The sequence below is a fragment of the Pan paniscus genome, chromosome 5, assembly GCF_029289425.2.
Source record: "Pan paniscus chromosome 5, NHGRI_mPanPan1-v2.0_pri, whole genome shotgun sequence".
In the NCBI taxonomy this organism is placed as follows: Eukaryota; Metazoa; Chordata; class Mammalia; order Primates; family Hominidae; genus Pan; species Pan paniscus.
The window spans coordinates 105224219-105244008 of NC_073254.2; positions in this window are offsets into that span (position 1 = coordinate 105224219).

Here is a 19790-nt window from a genome sequence, read left to right on the forward strand (position 1 = left end):
ACCTGATAATAACGACAATAAAATTAACCAATAATAAAGTTTAATTGACTGAACACCTAGTGTGCCACCAGGTACTTCAGAGAGATGAGATTTAAGAGCCACAGCAACCCACTAAGTCAAGACATTGGGGCTCAGAGGGATTATTAACCTTCCCAAGATCCCACAGGTAGTAAGCAACAGGTCAGCATTCAAAGTCAGGACTGTCTGATTCAAGAGCCTGTATTTTTAAATTATTCATCACCACACTTGGTTTCTCAGGCTTGTTAGGAAAACTAGGGCTTCCCACAGGACAAACTAGCAAAGCAAGTCAAGTAACAACTCACATACCCAATCTTTAGTTTATGAAACAAGAAATGTGAGACAACATCAAACTGGAGCCCTTTTACTTGAGGTCAGTGAACTCAGTCCTAGAACCTCATTCTCTTCATACATATTCCAGCCCTTGCTACAGTGTCTGGTAACTGCAGACTTTGTTCTATATGTCTCCTCCTCCCAACCAGATTGTGAGTTCCTCAAGGGCAAGAACCATACTGACTTTGCTGTGCACCTGAGCACTTTGTGGACCTTAGCAGCAGTTCTGATACATATTTATTGATTAATCCAAACTAAGTCTAGGATTTGGGATTATGACATCTCTTTCCTGATTTCCCTCTGACTCTTATCTGCTCATCTTGCTTCTTTATATTTCTATTCTTTTTTCCCTCCATTGTGTATTTTTTTTGCAGTTGTTCTTATCAGTTGGGATAAGATAAAAGCAATCCCAGAAAAGTAGTCCCTGTCCATTAAAAAATGGAATCTGAGTCATGAAACCAGAGGCCTCCAGCTTCGTGACTGTACAAATAAATAATCTCTCCTTCAAATCTAAAGTATATAGAGAATTAAAGGAAAAATTGAAAACACTTCAAAATATGCACTCAATTTCAATAATAAAATTTCAAAATGTAGAAACCTAGGGATGAGGGGGTAAAGAAAGGTTTCAGCTCAAGCACCAACATTCCGTAATTAGTGCCTGCTGGGTGGTTTGTGTTGAGAAAGACTCTGAGGCTAATCCAGAGCCAGTGAGAAACAATGCTAAGATTGATTAGAAGATTGGGCGATGGACCAACAGATGTCTTCTATTTGCCATTCTTGGGGTAACATATAGTAAAATAATATTAGCTAACTCTTGTACAATTACAGATTTTTTTAAGTATTGGTCAAAAGGAAATAATCAGGATCATAGACATGCCTGTGTGTACAGAGAGATGTTACAATCCATCACTGTCTATTGTTGTTTGATTGCTGCATTCTGCCATATGTAACTATATTTTATGTTCTTCCTTGTTTGTAATCAAAATAAAAAATCCAGAAATAACTGGTATGGAGAAATACAGAATTTCTAGAAGTGGCCATTTAGTTGGTAGTTACAATCGATATGAAAGGCAGCTAGTATTCCAAATCATCAGAAGGGACCCACAATAGGAGAAGGCAGCTGAGGGTAGAGCGGCTCCCTGACTAGGAGTAATGAAAACTAGAACACATGGGAGGGTACTCATGTTTCTAGCAAGTGGCCATAGTAATAGCAGTAATAATAAATTACTGCTCTTACTTTTGACTACCTACATTATTCCAGGCCTTGATCGAGGCACTTCACATACATTATCACCATAAAAATATCCCTAAAAGTTGAGGCAAAGAAACTTGCTCAAGGTTAAAGAACTAGCCACATTTCAAAACAAAGTCTATTTAATACACCAAACTATTTTGTACCAAATTATTTAATGGCTGACATAGAAAGGGTCAAATCATGAAAATGACCTGGAATGGCCTGTGGATACGGGTAATTAAATGACATAAATAAAAGTTGATGCTTTGTTGTGATTTTAAGTGACCTTAGTACTTAGAAGTCCTTTATTTAAAAGTATTTTCTACTTTTTCATGACTTTTTTTTTTAATTTACCAATTCTATTTTTGTCTATTAAAATCTACTGATACGCATTTTCGGAGTAGATGAGTCCTTCATGCTATTTCTTGACTACTATACTGAGTATATCAGATAGGATTCTGGTAGCAAGTGATCAAACATCCCATTCAAACAACCTTAAGCAAGAAAAGATGTTTTATGGGCTGATAGAAAAAAGAAGGCCAGCTCACATTGCTTGATTCGGGTTTCAAACAACGTCATTGGGACCACTTTCTCACTTTTCATTCCCCAGCACTGCACCCTTGGTGTTGGCTTTGGATTCAGCCTCCAAGTGGCTGCAAGACATCCACAGTAGTTCTCCCTCCTCTCTTCACAAAGTCATTCTTCAGAAGGAGAGCATCTGTGTGTGTCCCAGGGGCTCCATGAAAGGTCTCATAGAGTTCATTGACTCGTTTAGTATCACATGCTGTCCTTGAAGCATCCCTCGTGGCTGAGGGGCTGTGAAGAGTTGGCTGACTTAGGTGTAGAACCTACCCTCACCCTGGGGCCAGCACCACTTAAGCCACACAGGCAAGCAGAGGGCAAAGGATGACTGTCCAGAGGGAATTTGCAGCACTGCAGGTACCAGAAGAAAAGTTTACAGATAGCAGAAGTCAGGGTCTATGTGATAAAACCAACCAAGAGGAGCCCCAACAATCTCTTCATGGCAGTTCTCACAAGTAAAGTCATAGTAGTACCTAGGAGGAATTTCAGTATCTTCCCAGTACACCCACAGAAACTTCATGGCAGGAGCATCATGATTAAAATCAGTGTATGTTGTCTGACTGAGATGTACTCCCCAGGCTCCCATCACGAGAGGAGAATTTCTCCTTTAGTGAACATGAATTACAGGTCTCAGAAATGTGCCATAATTCCAGAGAGAAGCTCTAATCCCAAAATGAAGAGCTCTGTTGTTTTAGGCCAGCGGGAGGAAACTGGACACTGGGAGTTATCGCTGAAATATGCATTGTGTCCTTAGTGAGCCAGTCACATGAACTTTTATGCTGTCTTCTCACTAAAAAACAAAACAAAACATAAAAACAGAACTCTGTTGAAACAATTTCCAGGAGAGAAAAAATGCAGCCGGAAACTCAGGAGACAAGGTTTAGGGAAGGGTTCATTAATCTAAACCTGAAAGCAAAAAGTCACAATTATCTTCAACTGAAGTCTGCTGTTGTCATAAACGACAACAGAAGTGGGTGGGAGATTTTCCCTATTAAGGGAAAAGCAGTCTAAGATAGCAATGAATAGAGCTGGTGATCTTAATGGTCACCAATTTAACCAATTTGGAAAAGTTTTATAAAATAGCTATCAGTTTCCTCGATATAAAAGGGAGGTTATAATTTTGAGAAATAGACATTCCTGTGATCCTCACATGGGCTGTTGGTCACTTCCTAAAGAAAGCAGCAGGGCCAGGTGCGGTGGCTCACACGTATAATCCCAGCACTTTGGGAGGTCGAGGCAGGTGGATCACCTGAGGTCAGGAGTTTGAGACCAGCCTGACCAACATGGTGAAACCCCGCCTCTACTAAAAAATATAAAAATTAGCCAGGCATGGTGGTGGATGCCTGTAATCCCAGCTACTCAGGAGGCTGAGGCAGGAGAATTGCTTGAACCTGGGAGGGGGAGGTTGCAGTGAGCTGAGAACATGCCATTGCACTCCAGCCTGGGCAACAGAGCAAGACTCCTCAAAAAAAAAAAAAAAAAAAAAAAAAAAACGAAAGAAAGAAAGAAAAAGAAAAAGCAGCGGAACAGCATGTTTGGGTGCAATGATCTCCGAATGGGACACGAGTGCCTAACAGGCTAAGATTTAAAGGTAATGGCAGAGAAATCCCTGTGGATGTGATAGGAAGGAAGGGAACCAGAAGCAATTGCAGGTCGTAAGACAGGAAAATATTCATAGGTGAAAAGCAAAAGGTTTCATTTTTCTTCCATTGAGATCCTAGGAGAAAAGAAACACAAAAGAAAATTCAACAGCTGTATCTCTAATCCCCTTAGGCAAACAATTGATCTCTCCAAATCTCAATTGCTTCATCCATTTAAAGTAGATTCAAACCTTTCTTCTGAGAAGGAAGCCCTGCATCTTTTATGATTGAGAAATCTGAGTTACAAGTGTATTTGTCATCCACATTACTCAAATGATTTTGGTCAGATTTGGGAGACACTTCCAAGATTTGGGAGACACTTCCAAGATATTTGTTTTTCTAGTAATCCTTTTATATTTCATAATAAATACTTGATTATGAGATTTTGAAGTTTGTTTCTGAAATTGAGGGAAAGATGAGGATAAGGAAGGGAGTAGAAATAACACCAAGAAAAGAAACTAATAAACATTCTGACACTTGTTTTGTAACCCCAGAAATGTTGGAGCTTTTGTTTACCAGATGACTGTCAGGAGAATCCAATAAAAACATTTGCAAATAAATCTGTACCCTAGAATAGTATTAATAGAAACACAAGCTCTGAACACTGCCATAAAGTAAATCATATCAGCAGGGCCTCATGGGTCTTGTACCAGAGACAGAGGAATTCGGTTTACTCATGTTGCTTATCAGGAGATGCTGGGGCTCCCTCTACCCCTAGGGGTGTCTCTCTACATTTTGTTGTAGTGTAGTATTGGAAAACAAAGTTCAAAGGACTCTAGAGACAACAAAAATAACAGATGAACAATTAAACTAAAGTCGTGAATGCATCTTCTCTTCAATGAAGGGAACAGATAATTCATTTGAATTACCAAATTTTAACAAGGTTGTTATTTGCCATGGTTGAGGAGGCCATCTGACTTTAAAATCATTATAGGTCTTTAAAGAAATACAATGTTATTCCACAGAATATGGATAAAATAAAAGCAAATTATGCATCAGAATGGGGATTGGCAATCTTGCCAAAGTCAGGGGGAAAGTCTTTTCTCTCCAGCTCCCTGAGGGTGGGAGAGCGTTTCCCAGCAGGAGGGAGGGGACAGGCTTCAGCCACCTTCATACCCTGTTGAGTGGCTGCTATTTCGGCCAAGTGGAACTCCAATGCTGCTGTGGGAGAAATGCCCCAATCTCCAGCTCCGGCATGTCTTATGTACACGAAGCAGGCATTTCCACACCTTCTGTACCCACCTCACTGCACAGCCCTGACCAAGTGTGGAATCCTCCAACTCAAAGGGCCTTGAGCTGCACTAACAAAAGAAAGGAATTCACTGGTGCCTTTAGTGTTGGTATTCAGAGCCCCAAAGCACCCTCCAAAGTCAATTTTTTTAGTCATCCTATTAAGCAGAAAGAATACACCTCACCTTGCTCAGGGTAACAGTGTGCTTAACAGATATATTTTTAATACTCATACTTGACACCTTCTGGTTTACAAATGAGTGGACTCTGGATAAATGAAGTTTAACATAATCAGTGAAAGTGCTCATATTATCTAAACGCCTGACTTACAAGAAGTTACACAGAATTAAAATATTATCTACCAAAAACTGCTTAGTGGTAATATGTAAGACATGTTATAGCTACTCATTGATGAAATATTAAAGATTTTAAAGTCCTCATGTTTAAAAAAAGTAAATTCAGCTTTGAAGAGATTTTGATCAAATGATAACAATTTTGAAACTGTAATTAGAGTTATTAGGTAGAGGATTGGGGTAAACGTATCATATTCTGACATGATTTTCAGGATAACTAAAATGAGCACTGAACACAGAACCCTGTCAGGCACATCACCACAGACCCATCCCTGGTAGCATTTTATACCAAGGCAACCATCACAAATCACCCTAGCCAGACGTGTCAGCATCTTTGTTTCTCAGAAATGAATTTTGTATCTGTCTAACAAAGCACCTTTTACATTATAAATGGACCTCAAAAGGAAAATATTAAAGTTTATTGAACTTTATTCACACACATTCATCTAACAAATATTTATTGAAGCTCTTAGACCCTATCGCGGCGGGGGAGGGGGGAACACAAAGCTACATGAGACAATGCCTATATGCCAGGAACTCACAATATTGAAGGGCAGAGATACATGTGTTCTAGCCCCCTCCCCTCCCCTCTCCATCCTCCCTCCTTACTTAGATCAATGCCCCGGGTCACTCACTCTTCCCTAGGGCTCCGCGGGACAGGCACAGGATGGGCAAAGTGTACTTTGGTGGGCAGGATGAGGGGATTACTATGCCAGCTCCTTCTTTTCTTCTTTGTCCCGTTTGGGGTTGCATGGTTCATCTCTGTGGAAGGTACCTTTACCTGCGAGGGACTAAGAGTACCTTTGCCTGCTCAGGCCATGAAAGAGAATGATGTCTTCAGAGAAAGCAGGTAAAACCCTCCATAACCTGTGGCCCCAATCCCATCTCTCCAGCCTTAAATCCTACTCCGTTTCCGTTATATCCACTCACTCCTTTCTGAATACACGGCAGTTTGCTTTCATTCAAGCTATGTCCTACTGATCCAGTCCTACTTGTCTAAGTCTTATTCATCTTTTCAAGGGTCATCTTCAATGCTTCTTCTTCCATCAAATGTTTCTTGATCTTTGTCCCTGACCTCACCCACTGTAATATACATTTTCCTCCTATGAGTCCTCATAACTGAGTTTATGTCAACCCCAAGGAATTTATTATGCTTCAACTTATATTAAACAATTTAGGGACTTCTTATTCACTCATTCTCATGAGACTGTAAAATGCTTGAGAGCAAGTCTGTATTTAATTTGCTTTTCCCTCACGGGACAAATCAGAGACAAGGTTGGCCTGCATTTTAAAATTTATTTATTTAACTAACATTTATTAAGCATAAACTATGTGCCAGACATTGGGCTAGAGATTCAATAGTGAGTATAAATCATTTCTCCACCACCAAGGAATTTATACTGTAGTGACCAAATAGTCGATGATTAACAAATACCTGATAAGTTAATCAAAAGAGCACCCCTCATACCCATAAATATCTCTCCTTCTTAACCCCATTCTTTCTCCTCCTCTGTATGCTCTTTTAAATTCATTTCCCTAAACAGTATCTAAAGGCTTCCTACCTAAGGAAAGACTGAAAATGAAGACAAAGGTTTAAGAAAAGAGATATGTTATACTCTGAGCATTTCAACTGGTGGTTAAGGAGAATGCTTATATCTTATGATTGACATTTATGAGCCCCTATAGGCAAGGAAGGTATCCTCCCCAGTGTCTTGTAAAATGGTAAGACTTTGTCTGAACAAACGGTACCATCTTTATAATGAAAATAATCGTAATAATAAATGAGTAGCCTTTGTTGGAGATTTTCCCCAACAATAAAAATTACTGAGAAGTTGAAAATGTTGAAACTTCAAATGTCTGACAATGACCAAATAGGTGTTAATGACAGAGAGGTGAAAGGTAAGAGAAAGGAAGATGTCTTCAAAGATGAATAAACATCCTTCCTGCTCCTTCTTAGCATGGCTCTTCTTCTAAGACCAGCCCCCAATTAAGTGGCAGTGCTCATTAGGGTTGCATGCCAGTTTTTATGAATTATTTTATACCATCCTATGGCTGCAACTATCAACCCGAGACTCCTAAATCTGTATCTTCAGACCTCACTCTTTCTGGGCTCCAGATTCATATATCCAACTGATGCTGGCATTTCTACCTGGAAGTCCATGGACCCAGGAAGCACTAAAAGTGAAACGTATTTTCTTTCCTCTTTCTCTCACTCTGCTTCTCCTCAACTGGTCTCTGTATTAGCAGGATCTTTTGCAAGGACTGCTCTCTGAAGTTGCCACCCCACCTTCAACACCAGGAATCATCTACAATTCTCCCAGTCTCAGCTATAGCAGAGCTTTTTTTAGGAAGAACACTCTGAGCCAGAGAGCAGAGTTAGATGGTCCTTCTCTCTACTGGTGGTGTACCATGTCCCTATTTCTGTTAGAGCTCATATTATACTGTTTTGTAACTTTGTGTTGACTGACTAGATCGTGATCCTTTGGAGCAGTGGTTCTCAGTCCTTGTCACTCATTGGAATCACCTGGGAAATTTTAAAACTACTAATGCCTGGAACCCACTCCACCCCCAACTCTATCTCTGAATGTAATTTAATTCATATGTGGTACAGCCTAGACACTGGAAGTTAAAAAAAAATCTCCCTAGATGATTTTTATGCACAGTTAAAATTGAGAACTTCTGGACTTGAGAAGAGTAATTGCATCTTGATGATCTTTGTGTGTTACACATGTCAGGTATTGAATGAATAAACAATTACAACATCTACCCAGACACCTAAGAGTCCCAAACCCCATTCATCACCAAAACCTGTCAACTGCACTTCTGAGAAGTATCTTTTATCTACCTTCTCATATATACATAGAATAATTACTTTATTTCAGGCACTCATTTTTCTGCCAGATTTTTACACTTTCCTTCTCATATATACATAGAATAATTACTTTATTTCAAGCACTCATTTTTCTGCCAGATTATTACACTTTCCTCCTCATTGTCTTCTTGTCTTAGAGTTCCCCCCAAGTTTCCCTCTAAACTACCATTAGAGTTATCTTGCTAATAGTCTAACCATGTCCCCTTTCTGCTTAAAATGGATTTATGTTGCCTACACAATACAATCTAAACTTTGCCAGATGAGATACTTAATTTTCCTCCTTCTCTGCCTGGCTACTTCTATTTCTGCTTCATGATTCATCTCAAACATCAACTCCTCTACTGGCTAAATCTTCCCCCACTCCACCTCTCCCAGGAAAAGTTACCATGCCCCCTCTTTGCCTCTACAGCACTTGGTATATGTCTCTCTTACAGCCTTTTCTATTGTATGTTGACATTATCTGCTTAAATATGTATGTCTCCTACATGAACTCTTTGAGGGCAGAAACTTGTCCTGTCATCTTTGTATCCTGATTGCATAGCATAGGTCTAGTTGGTACTTCAGTAAATATATATCAGATGAGAGGATAGATTAAGAGAGGAAGAAAGATAAAGGCAAATAATGGTGTTTCTATTTAGAGGAAGGAGTAGCCCAAAAGGGTGAGGACAGAGATGGGAAGCTCCTGGAGGAAAGCTAGATGCCTACTCTACAGGAATCTGTCCTCAGACACAGAAGCCCTGAGCAGTGGTGACAGAGGCTGGAACACCTGAGTCAGGCCTAAGTGGCTGTTTGTCCCTACTGCCTTTGACCACAGCCTCCTTGTCAGTCCAGTGCTCCCTGTGCAAAATGACCTGAATCTGAGTGTATCTACCATTAGACATGACTCTGAACCATTTGATATTCCTGGGGAAAGCTTTTGGCCTTCCTTTTCCAAAATGATGTCTACACATTTAAAATTAACTTGTCACTCTAAAGAAACAAGAATTTACAACTTGGATTCTTTTTTTCTCACTTCAAAATTGGCCATATATCCTATGATTTGCTGTATTAATGTTGCAGTGTAGGAATGCTCTCTTCCCAGAGAACAACCAGAGATGACTATTCTTTAAGCCCTGAAACAGTCACAATCAGTCTGAATGCTTGCAGATGCATGTTTTATTAGAGGGGAATGAAAGGAGTTAATAACCTTTTTCTCTAGACCAAAGAAGGGTGGACCAACTTGCCTACAGCATTGGCAACTTGTCTACACAACATGCCTCTTTTCATTGTTATACTTCCTGCCCAGGTTAGTCAGGAGGCTAATTATGAAACCAGTGTCTGTGATGATTACATGTTAGGTGTGAACTATACAGTCAGTGAGAATTAGTTATTAAAGTGACTATTTGTGTTTGATTGACAGAATACGTGCATCTCTGTGGACAGCATAGTATTTCTTACCCCCTGGCATTAGATACTCTACATCAGAATGTAGTGCATTTCTGAGGAAACATAGGAAGTATTTATAAGAAAAAGTTACGTGTTTCTGAGGATAAGAGGGGATCCTTTCATAAGGACCCTCCTGAGGCAGGTGATTTAGAGATGGGAGTGGTGAAGCCATCCTCACATGGTGAACAAGAATTCAGGACAGAAATAGAGTTATAAGTAAGTATTAATCAGGCTTCGCTTTGACCTATTTCCTTGTAACTAAAATTCACTAGATGTTGACCATTTACATCACCATTGTTCCTATAGATGGGACTTCTGACATTACAATCATAAGGCTTTTGTTTAAGAATTGCTTAATATATTTTTCACATCCCAAATTCCAGTGAAACAGCTGACACCAACCAGTTTGAAGATCCACACAGAAGAACAGAATCAGCATGAGAATACAGTTTCATTTCCTTGTCCCATGGCTTCACCCTGTACTCTTTGACTTAACAACCATCTCCACACTTAGGCCCACTCCAAAACCTTCAAAAACCCTATCCCTAAACTCCTTGGGGAGATGGATTTGAGGCTTCCTTCTATTTCCTCCTTTGGCAGCTCTGTGATTAAACCTCTTTATCTTCTGCAACCTGCTGTCTCAGTATATTGACTTGCCAGGTATATCAGGCAACAGACCTATTGTGGTTACAGTGGTGGGGCAGTGGAGAAGTTTGGAAAACCAAAAGTGACCATGTGTTTAAAGCCCAGCAGTCCCTAAATTCACCCAGACCAGCTCTAACTCTGCTCAAGCCTTAGACAGAGAGGAAAACACATTCTATACTTAGAATACTGCTTTAAGAAATCCATTGTTGTCCTCTGAACATGACTAAGAAGTATTAGCAGCCCATTTATTTAGCATTATCAAGAATTAATTATTGAATACAACAGAAGAATTATTGCCTTTACATCATCAAATATTCATTAGATACTATTCAGACCTATAGTTACACACACAAACTTACACACACAAAGTGCTTTGTTCCACCTCACAAATGGCTATTTCCCAATAGTCTTCAAAGTAATAAGAAAAATTAGCATTGTCACCTATAGGTAGCATTACTGCCTCTGGGGCTGGCTCCACAATTAATGCCAATACAAAGAGGAAAAATGTCCCAGTGGAATATGGAGTTCTCTGTGCAGGTGTTTTCTGGTGGGACAACTTGAGGACTCTGGGTTTAAATTGTTAACCAGTTGACAATTTCCAATTCCAACCTTCTCCATCATTTCTGAAGAACAAACTTAAATGTCACTAAATGGTTCTAACATGACTTCGTGGTTTTCTAATTTTAATCTAAAACTAAAAAGTAAGCACTAGCACAGGTCTTGCATAGATTATGATTCTGTAATAGTGCCACATAACCCAGAATTACCCCAAAACTGCTTTAGAAGTTTGCACACTGCTCTGCACTACAAGTCAGCATTACTTGGCTAAATGTTCTGACATTCATATGGAACAAAAAATTCTTGTTCATTGGTGGTTAGCAGTTCTCATTAAAGTTTGCCACTGATTCATGAAGAAAGGGCTTAGTAGATCAAAAAGGACAACATTCTTCATACATTATACAACTACTAAACTTGCACCTACTAAGCAGTAACTTAAAACAATGTTCTTGCCAAAAGGTGTGTGAAAAGTAAGAAATTACACATGATAAGAAAAACTTAAGCTGTAAAAATGGAACACCTTGTTAAAATTAAGGGCAAAGCCTAAAGGCCAAAGTTCAAGCCTTCCCCCAATCCAGGCAGGGCCCAGATCACCATAAGCAGCATCACTGATTTTATTTTTCTCCCAAATTTTCAAACCTTATCCCGCAAATGAATGTCTCATTCTCACTTTTCACTCTATGGTCCACTTTGGGCCACAGAGACAAGGAATGACTGTTGCACACCCAGACATGTGCATTTCCAGACAACCATTAACCAAAGTCACAGCTAAGGATTCAAAGATCTCGAACTCCATGATCTGGGGGACGTATTTGAAGGTACTTCATATATTCTTGGCAATTGCTTATACTCAATGCTTTCAGCAGGTAACCTGAGAATGCAAAATAGAAGTCTGGCCCCTAAAACCCAGGGCCCTCTCTGGTGATGGTGCAAATCCACTTAATATTAGAATCAGGAAGATAAACCATTAATAAAACAAGTCCATCCAGCATAAAAAGAAACAGCCTCACCATCAGTTAATTTCATGTCAAATTATATGTGAAATATTATTTTAAGAAGACATTTTGAAACCAAATGCAATTCTAAATGTGCTAGGATTCTAGGATGCCAAACTTATCTGCCAGAAATAATATCTTCATCAATGTAGCCTTATGTCTTAGAAAGCTTTCTAAACCTTACTAATAAATGCAAATTCCTCATGTTGACAGCAGCAGTAAGTAGATTCTTACATTTGCTAAAAGCAGATTATTAGCTACTCCTCTTTTTTCTATTTTGTAAATTTCCAGTTGGTGTAAAATACTTTGCACCAACTGTTCCAGTTGTTCTGACATTGTCTATTACTTTTTAGGCTAGCTTTTTCTAACACAGACTGAAGAAAAAATGGGAAACTTTTTATTAAATGCAACTTCTCATTCACTCCTCTGACATCCATATCCAAGCCTGATTTTATTTCTAAAATAGCACAGACTTTTTCAGCTCATCTCATTCCTTATAGAAATGCCCATTCCATAAAAGGAAAAGTAAGACAGCAGCAAAATTCCGAAAGATAATTTGGGCATAGTGGTTTCTGAACAGAAGCCAACATGATGAACACCAACTGAACTTTTCCAACACTCCCTCCCTCTGGAAGTCTATTTATTCTGCACTGACTGGAAACCATTCAGCAGTGTTGGATCTGTGACCTTCTCCTACACCTCTTCAATGCAGGAGGACATTAAAACACAAGCTGCAAATCCAGCCAGAGGGAAACGGCTGCCCTGGACCTGAGGCCTCTTTCATATTCAAAGACTGACTTCAATTGACTGGGGGTCCATATAAATAATATATTTCTCAACCAAAAGAGCTTCCCTGAGCAATTATTCTCATCAGAAAAGTTTCTATGAGGTGCCAAGAGAATTATTTTAAGAAATGTTTTTAGAAGCTTCTTGACCTCAGAATTTTTTCAAGGTGTCAACTTGGGCTGATCCCCAATAACAACAATCCATAGCTTAGTCAGATTTCAGGTTTTAAAGTATGTGGTATTTTTAAGAAGGCTCCTCCCCACTTTCCTTCAAACATATGCCGAAAGTAAACACAAGTTCAAGCCCATTGTTGTGTTTTTCAACTACAAATTTTCTATCTCTTCCTTTCCTTCCTCCACCATCACCTCAAAATTCAGTCAGCAGAAGGTAGAAATGAGTAGGAACCGTCCAACATTATGGGACACCACTCAAGGGTTTCCTTGCCTCAGCTTTGCAAGTATTTCAGATCCTTGATTGTCCTTAAAATTTACAGTTTGATCTGGCAGTAATCTCTGGGTAAATCCAAAAAAGAAAATGCCACTCTTCTAAAATGATGAAAAATAATCTCTTCAAAACTAGGAAGGGTCAATCTTGGAGATCCACAGGAAACTCTGTGTTTTTCTCTGGCCAATTGAGGACCCACTTGGTTCCAGATGTAAAACCGAGGCAGAACTGAAAATAATGGGAATAAGAGGTTATACTCTGCAGGATGAACCAATTCTGACATAACATAAACTTCCTGAGAAAACATAAGTGACACTTTGCTAGAAATAGGTTAGGCTTACAGAGTAGGAAAATAGCCGGAGGTGACAAAAATGCAATAACTTCATCTCTGCTTATGAAATTCAGTGCCATCTTTAAATAGCTATTTTTTTCTGACTCCTAATCAATAAATGAGATCCAAAATATTCTTTGAAATTTACAATGAAATGAGGAATAAATGATTCCTAAATCACCATTATCTCATTTTATTTATTAAATCGTCTTAAAAATAATCCATTATATGCAAAACATTAAGCTATATGCATAATGTCTCTACCAATTTAAATTATCTCTGAACCCAGTGTACAAGGGTTCCCTTTCCTCTACATTTGCTCTGACTCATTTTCCTTATGCTTTCTTTTAGTAGTTTTATGGTTTCAGGTCTTGTGTGTAAGTCTTTAATCCATTTTGAGTTAACTTTGTGTATGGTGTAAGACAAGGGTCCAACTTTATTATTTTGAATGTGGATATCCAATTTTCCCAACATCATTTATTAAAGAAACTTTCTCTCCCCATGTATATTCTTGGCACTCTTGTCAAAGGTTAGTTGACTATGTATGTGTGGGTTTATTTCTGAGTTCTCTGTTCTGTTCTATTGGTCTATGTGTCTGTTTTTATGACAGTGCCATATTGTTTTGATTATTATAGCTTTGAAATACAGTTTAAAATCAGGGAGTGTGATACCTCTTATTTTGTTATTTCTTAAAATCTCTCTAGTTACTTGGAGTCTTTTGTGGTTTCATGCAAACTTTAGGGGTTTTTTTAATTACTTAAAAAAAGTCTTTTTTAATACTTTAAGTTCCGGGATACATCTGCAAAATGTGCAGGTTTGTTACATAGGTAAACATGTGCCATGGTGGTTTGCTGCACCCATCAACCCAACATTTATATTAGGTATCTCTCCTAATGCTATCCCTTCTCTTGCCTCCCACCCCCTGACAGGCCCTCAGTGTGATGTTCCCCTTCTTGTGCCCATATGTTCTCATTGTTCAACTCCCACTTATTAGTGAGAACATGTGTTTGGTTTTCTGCTCCTGTGTTAGTTTGCTGAGAATGATGGTTTCCGGCTTCATCCATGTCCCTGCAAAGGACATTAACTCATCCTTTTTATGGCTGCATAGTATTCCATGGTGTATATGTGCCACATTTTCTTTACCCAATCTATTATTGACAGACATTTGGGTTGGTTTCAAGTCTTTCTTATTGTGAATAGTGCCACAATAAACATACGTGTTCATGTGTCTTTATAGTAGAGTGATTTATAATCCTTTGGATATATACCCAGTATGGGATTGCTGGGTCAAAGGGTATTTCTAGTTCTAGATCCTTGAGGAATCACCACACTGTCTTCCACAATGATTGAACTAATTTACAATCTCACCAACAGTGTAAAAGCATTCCTATTTCTCCACATCCTCTCCAGCATCTGTTGTTTCCTGACTTTTTAATGATGGCCATTCTAACTGGCATGAGATGGTTTCTCACTGTGGTTTGATTTGCATTTCTCTAACGACCAGTGTTGATGAGCATCTTTTCATACATTTGTTAGCTGCATAAATGTCTTCTTTTGAGAAGTGTCTGTTCATATCCTTTGCCCACTTTTTGATGGGGTTGTTTGGTTTTTTTCTTGTAAATTTGTTTAAGTTCCGTGTAGATTCTGGATATTAGCCCTTTGTCAGATGCATAGGTTGCAAAAATTTTCTCCCATTCTGTAGATTGCCTGTTCACTCTGATGATCGTTTCTATTGCTGTGCAGAAGCTCTTTAGTTTAATTAGATCCCATTTGTCAATTTTGGCTTTTGTTGCCATTGCTTTTAGTGTTTTCGTCATGAAGTCTTTGCCCATGCCTATGTCCTGAATAGTATTGCCTAGGTTTTCTTCTAGGGTTTTATGGTTTTAGGTCTTATGTTTAGGTCTTTAATACATCTTGAATTAATTTTTGTATAAGGTGTAAGGAAGGGGCCCAGTTTCAGTTTTCTGCATATGGCTAGCCAGTTTTCCCAATATCATTTATTAAATAGGGAATCCTTTCCCCATTGCTTGTTTTTGTCAGGTTTGTCAAAGTTCAGATGGTTGTAGATGTGTGGTGTTATTTCTGAGGACTCTGTTCTGTCCCATTGTTCTATATATCTGTTTTGGTAACAGTACCATGCTGTTTTGATTACTGTAGCCTTGCAGTATGGTTTGAAGTCAGCTAGCATGATGCCTCCAGCTTTGTTCTTTTTGCTTAAGATAGTCTTGGTTACATGGGCTCTTTTTCACTCCATATGAAATTTAAGGTAGTTTTTTCTACTGTGAAGAAAGTCAATGGTAACTTGATGGGAATAGCATTGAATCTATTAATTACTTTGGGCAGTATGGCCATTTTCATGATACTGATTCTTCCTATCCATGGGCATGAAATGTCTTTCCATTTGTTTGTGTCCTCTCTTATTTCCTTGTGCAGTGGTTTGTAGTTCTCCTTGAAGAGGTCCTTCACATCTCTTGTAAGTTGTAGTCGTAAGTATTTTATTCTCTTCGTAAGAATTGTGAATGGGAGTTCACTCATGATTTGGCTCTCTGTTTGTCTATTATTGGTGTATAGGAACGCTTGTGATTTTTGCACATTGATTTTGTATCCTGAGACTTTGCTGAAGTTGCTTATCAGCTTAAGGTGTTCTGGTGCTGAGATGATGGGGTTTTATAAATATACAATCATGTCATCTGCAAACAGAGACAATTTGACGTCCTCTCTTCCTATTTTAATACCCTGTATTTCTTTCCTTGCCTGATTGCCCTGGCCAGAACTTCCAATACTATGTTGAATAAAAGTAGTGAGAGAGGGCATTCTTGTCTTGTGCCAATTTTCAAAGGGAATGCTTCCAGCTTTTGCCCATTCAATATGATATTGTCTGTGGGTTTTTCATAAATAGCTCTTATTATTTTGAGATACGTTCCGTCCATCAATACCTAGTTTATTGACAGTTTTTAGCATGAAGAGCTGCTGAATTTTATCACAGGCCTTTTCTGCATCTATTGAGATAATCATGTGGTTCTGTTTATGTGATGGATTACATTTATTGATTTGCATATGTTGAACCAGCCTTACTTCCCAGGGATGAAGCCAACTTGATCATGGTGGATAAGTTTTTTAATGCACTGCTGGATTCAGTTTGCCAGTGTTTTGTTGAGGATTTTCACATTTATGTTCATCAGGGATATTGGCCTGAAATTTTCTTTTTTCTTTTTTCTTTTTTTGTTGTGTCTCTGCCAGGTTTTGGTATCAGGATGATGCTGGCATCATAAAATGAGTTAGGGAGGAGTCTCTCTTTTTATATTGTTTGGGATATTTTCAGAAGGAATGGTATCAGCTCCTTTTTGTACCTCTGGTAGAATGAGGCTGTGAATCTGTCTGGTCCTGGGCTTTTTTTTGGTTGGTAGCCTACTAATTACTGTCTCAACTTCAGAACTTGTTATTGGTCTATTCAGGGATTCGATTTCTTCCTGTTTAGTTTTGGGAGGGTGTATGTGTCCAGGAATTTATCCATTTCTTCTAGATTTTCTAGTTTATTTGCATAGAAGTGTTTATAGTATTCTCTCATGGTAGTCGGTATTTCTGTGGGATCAGTGGTGATATCCCCTTTATCATTTCTTATTGTGTTTATCTGATTCTTCTCTCTTTTTTCTTTATTAGTCTGGCTAGCAGTCTATCTATTTTGTTAATCTTTTCAAAAAACCAGCTCCTGGATTCATTAATTTTTTGAAGTATTTTCTTGTCTTTATCTCCCTCAGTTCTGCTCTAATCTTAGTTATTTCTTATCTCCTGCTAGCTTTTGAATTTGTTTGCTCTTGCTTCTCTAGTTCTTTTAATTGTGATGTTAGGGCATCAATTTTAGAACTTTCCCACTTTCTCATGTGGGTATTTAGTGCTAAAATTTACCTATAAACACTGTTTTAGCTGTGTCCCAGAGATTCTGGGACATTGTCTCTTTGTTCTCATTGGTTTCAAATAACTTGTTTATTTCTACCTTAATTTCATTAGTTACCCAGTAGCCATTCAGGAGCAGGTTGTTCAATTTCCAAGTAGTTGTGTGGTTTTGAGTGAGTTTCTTAATCCTGAGTTCTAATTTGTTTGCACTGTGGTCTGAGAGACTGTTATGATTTCTGTTCTTTTGCATTTGCTGAGGATTGTTTTACTATTAATTACGTGGTCAATTTTAGAAGAAGTTCTATGTGGTGCTGAGAAGAATGTATATTCTGTTGATTTGGGGTGGAGACTTCTACAGATGTCTATTAGGTCCGCTTGGTCCAGAGCTGATTTCAAGTCCTGAATATCTTTGTTAATTTTCTGTCTTGTTGATCTGTCTAATATTGACAGTGGGGTGTTAAAGTATCCCACTATTTTGTGTGGGAGTCTAAGTCTCTTTGTAGGTCTCTAAGAACTTGCTTTATGAATCTGAGTGCTCCTGTATTGGATGCATGTATATTTAGGATAGTTACCTCCTCTTGTTGCATTGATCCCTTTACAAATACGTAATGACCTTCTTTGTCTTTTTGACTTTTGTTGGTTTAAAGTGTGTTTTATCAGAGACTAGGATTGCAACCCTTCCTTTTTTTGCCTTCCTTTGCTTGGTAAATCTTCCCCTATCCCTTTATTTTGAGCCCATGTGTGTCTTTTTACATGGGATGGGTTTCCTGGATACAGCACACTAATGGGTCTTGAATCTTTATCCAGTTTGCCAGTCTGTGTCTTTTAATTGGGACATTTAGCTCATTTATATTTAAGGTTAATATTGTTATGTGTTAATTTGATCCTGTCATTATTATGCTAGCTGGTTATTTTGCCCATTAGTTGATACAATTTCTTCATAGTGTCAATGATCTTTACATTTTGGTATGTTTTTGCAGTGGCTGGTACTAGCTTTTCCTTTCTGTAATTAGTGCTTCCTTCAGGAGCTCTTGTAAGGCAGGTCTGGTGGTGAGAAAATCCCTCAACATTTGCTTGTCTGTAAAGGATTTTATTTCTCTGCTTATGAAGCTTAGCTTGGCTGGATATGAAATTCTGGGTTGAAAATTCTTTTAAGATGTTGAATATTGGCTCCAACTCTCTTCTGGCTTGTAGGATTTCTGCAGAGACAGATCCACTGTTAGCCTGATGGGCTTCCCTTTGTGGGTAACCTGACCTTTCTCTCTGGCTGCCTTAAATTTTTTCCTTCATTTCATCCTTGGTGAATCTGAAAGTCATGGTTTTTGATAGGGATTGCATTGAATCTATAGATCACTTTGGGTAGCATGAACATTTTAACAATATTCTTTCAATCCATGTGTAAACCAAAAATAAAATTTTAAGCCCTACATCTGACTGATGGACCCTCCCCTTGGCCAAAGACATTCCAAAATTAACCTGGAAAACTAGTTAAGGCCATGGTGGGAAGTAAGGGTCAGACATGATTCATTATGCCATCTCCCTTTGGAATTCAGGCACAGCTGACCAGCATTAACATTAAAACAGAGATTCTGAGACTGATGAAACAGACTTTTTTTTTTTTTTTTTTGAGATGGAGTCTCACTCTGCCGCCCAGCCTAGAGTGCAGTGGCTTGATCTCGGCTCACTGCAAGCTCCGCCTCCTGGGTTCACACCATTCTCCTGCCTCAGCCTTCCAAGTAGGTGGGACTACAGGCACCCGCCACCATGCCTGGCTAATTTTTTGTATTTTTAGTGCAGACAGGGTTTCACCATGTTAGCCAGGATGGTCTCCATCTCCTGACCTCGTGATCCGCCCACCTCAGCCTCCCAAAGTGCTGGGATTACAGAAACAGACTTTTTATAGCAATTGGATACCAAATTCCAACCTGACTCTACTATAGCATCACATAACACACAGCAGGCCCTGAAAGAAATTGAAGTATTTTACCCCAAAATACATTTTTAGACATATTTTGAGATGGCCTTGCAAAGCTATTTCTTGTGGGGATTATCTACATTCTGTAGAGAACCCTTTTCTTTCCAGGTTGTTCCTCTGATCCAAGAGAGAATTAACTAAGAGTCTCCCACTTTTTTAGGTCTAATAAGAGTTCTGAAGTCTGCTATTTGAAGGCTTCATCTGCATGATAAAACCTTGGCCTCCACAACCCCTTATCTTAATCTGGACATTCCTTTCTATTGATTCCATTTCTTTAGATAGTGACTCTTTCAACCAATTTCCAATTAGAAAATCTTTGAATCCACCTATGACCTGCAAGCCCTCGCTTCCAGTTGTCTTCCCTTTCTGGACCAAACCAATGTATATCTTACATGTATTGATTGATGTCTTATGTCTCCCTAAATGTGTAAAACCAAGCTATAGCCCAACCACTTTGGCACATGTTCTCAGGATC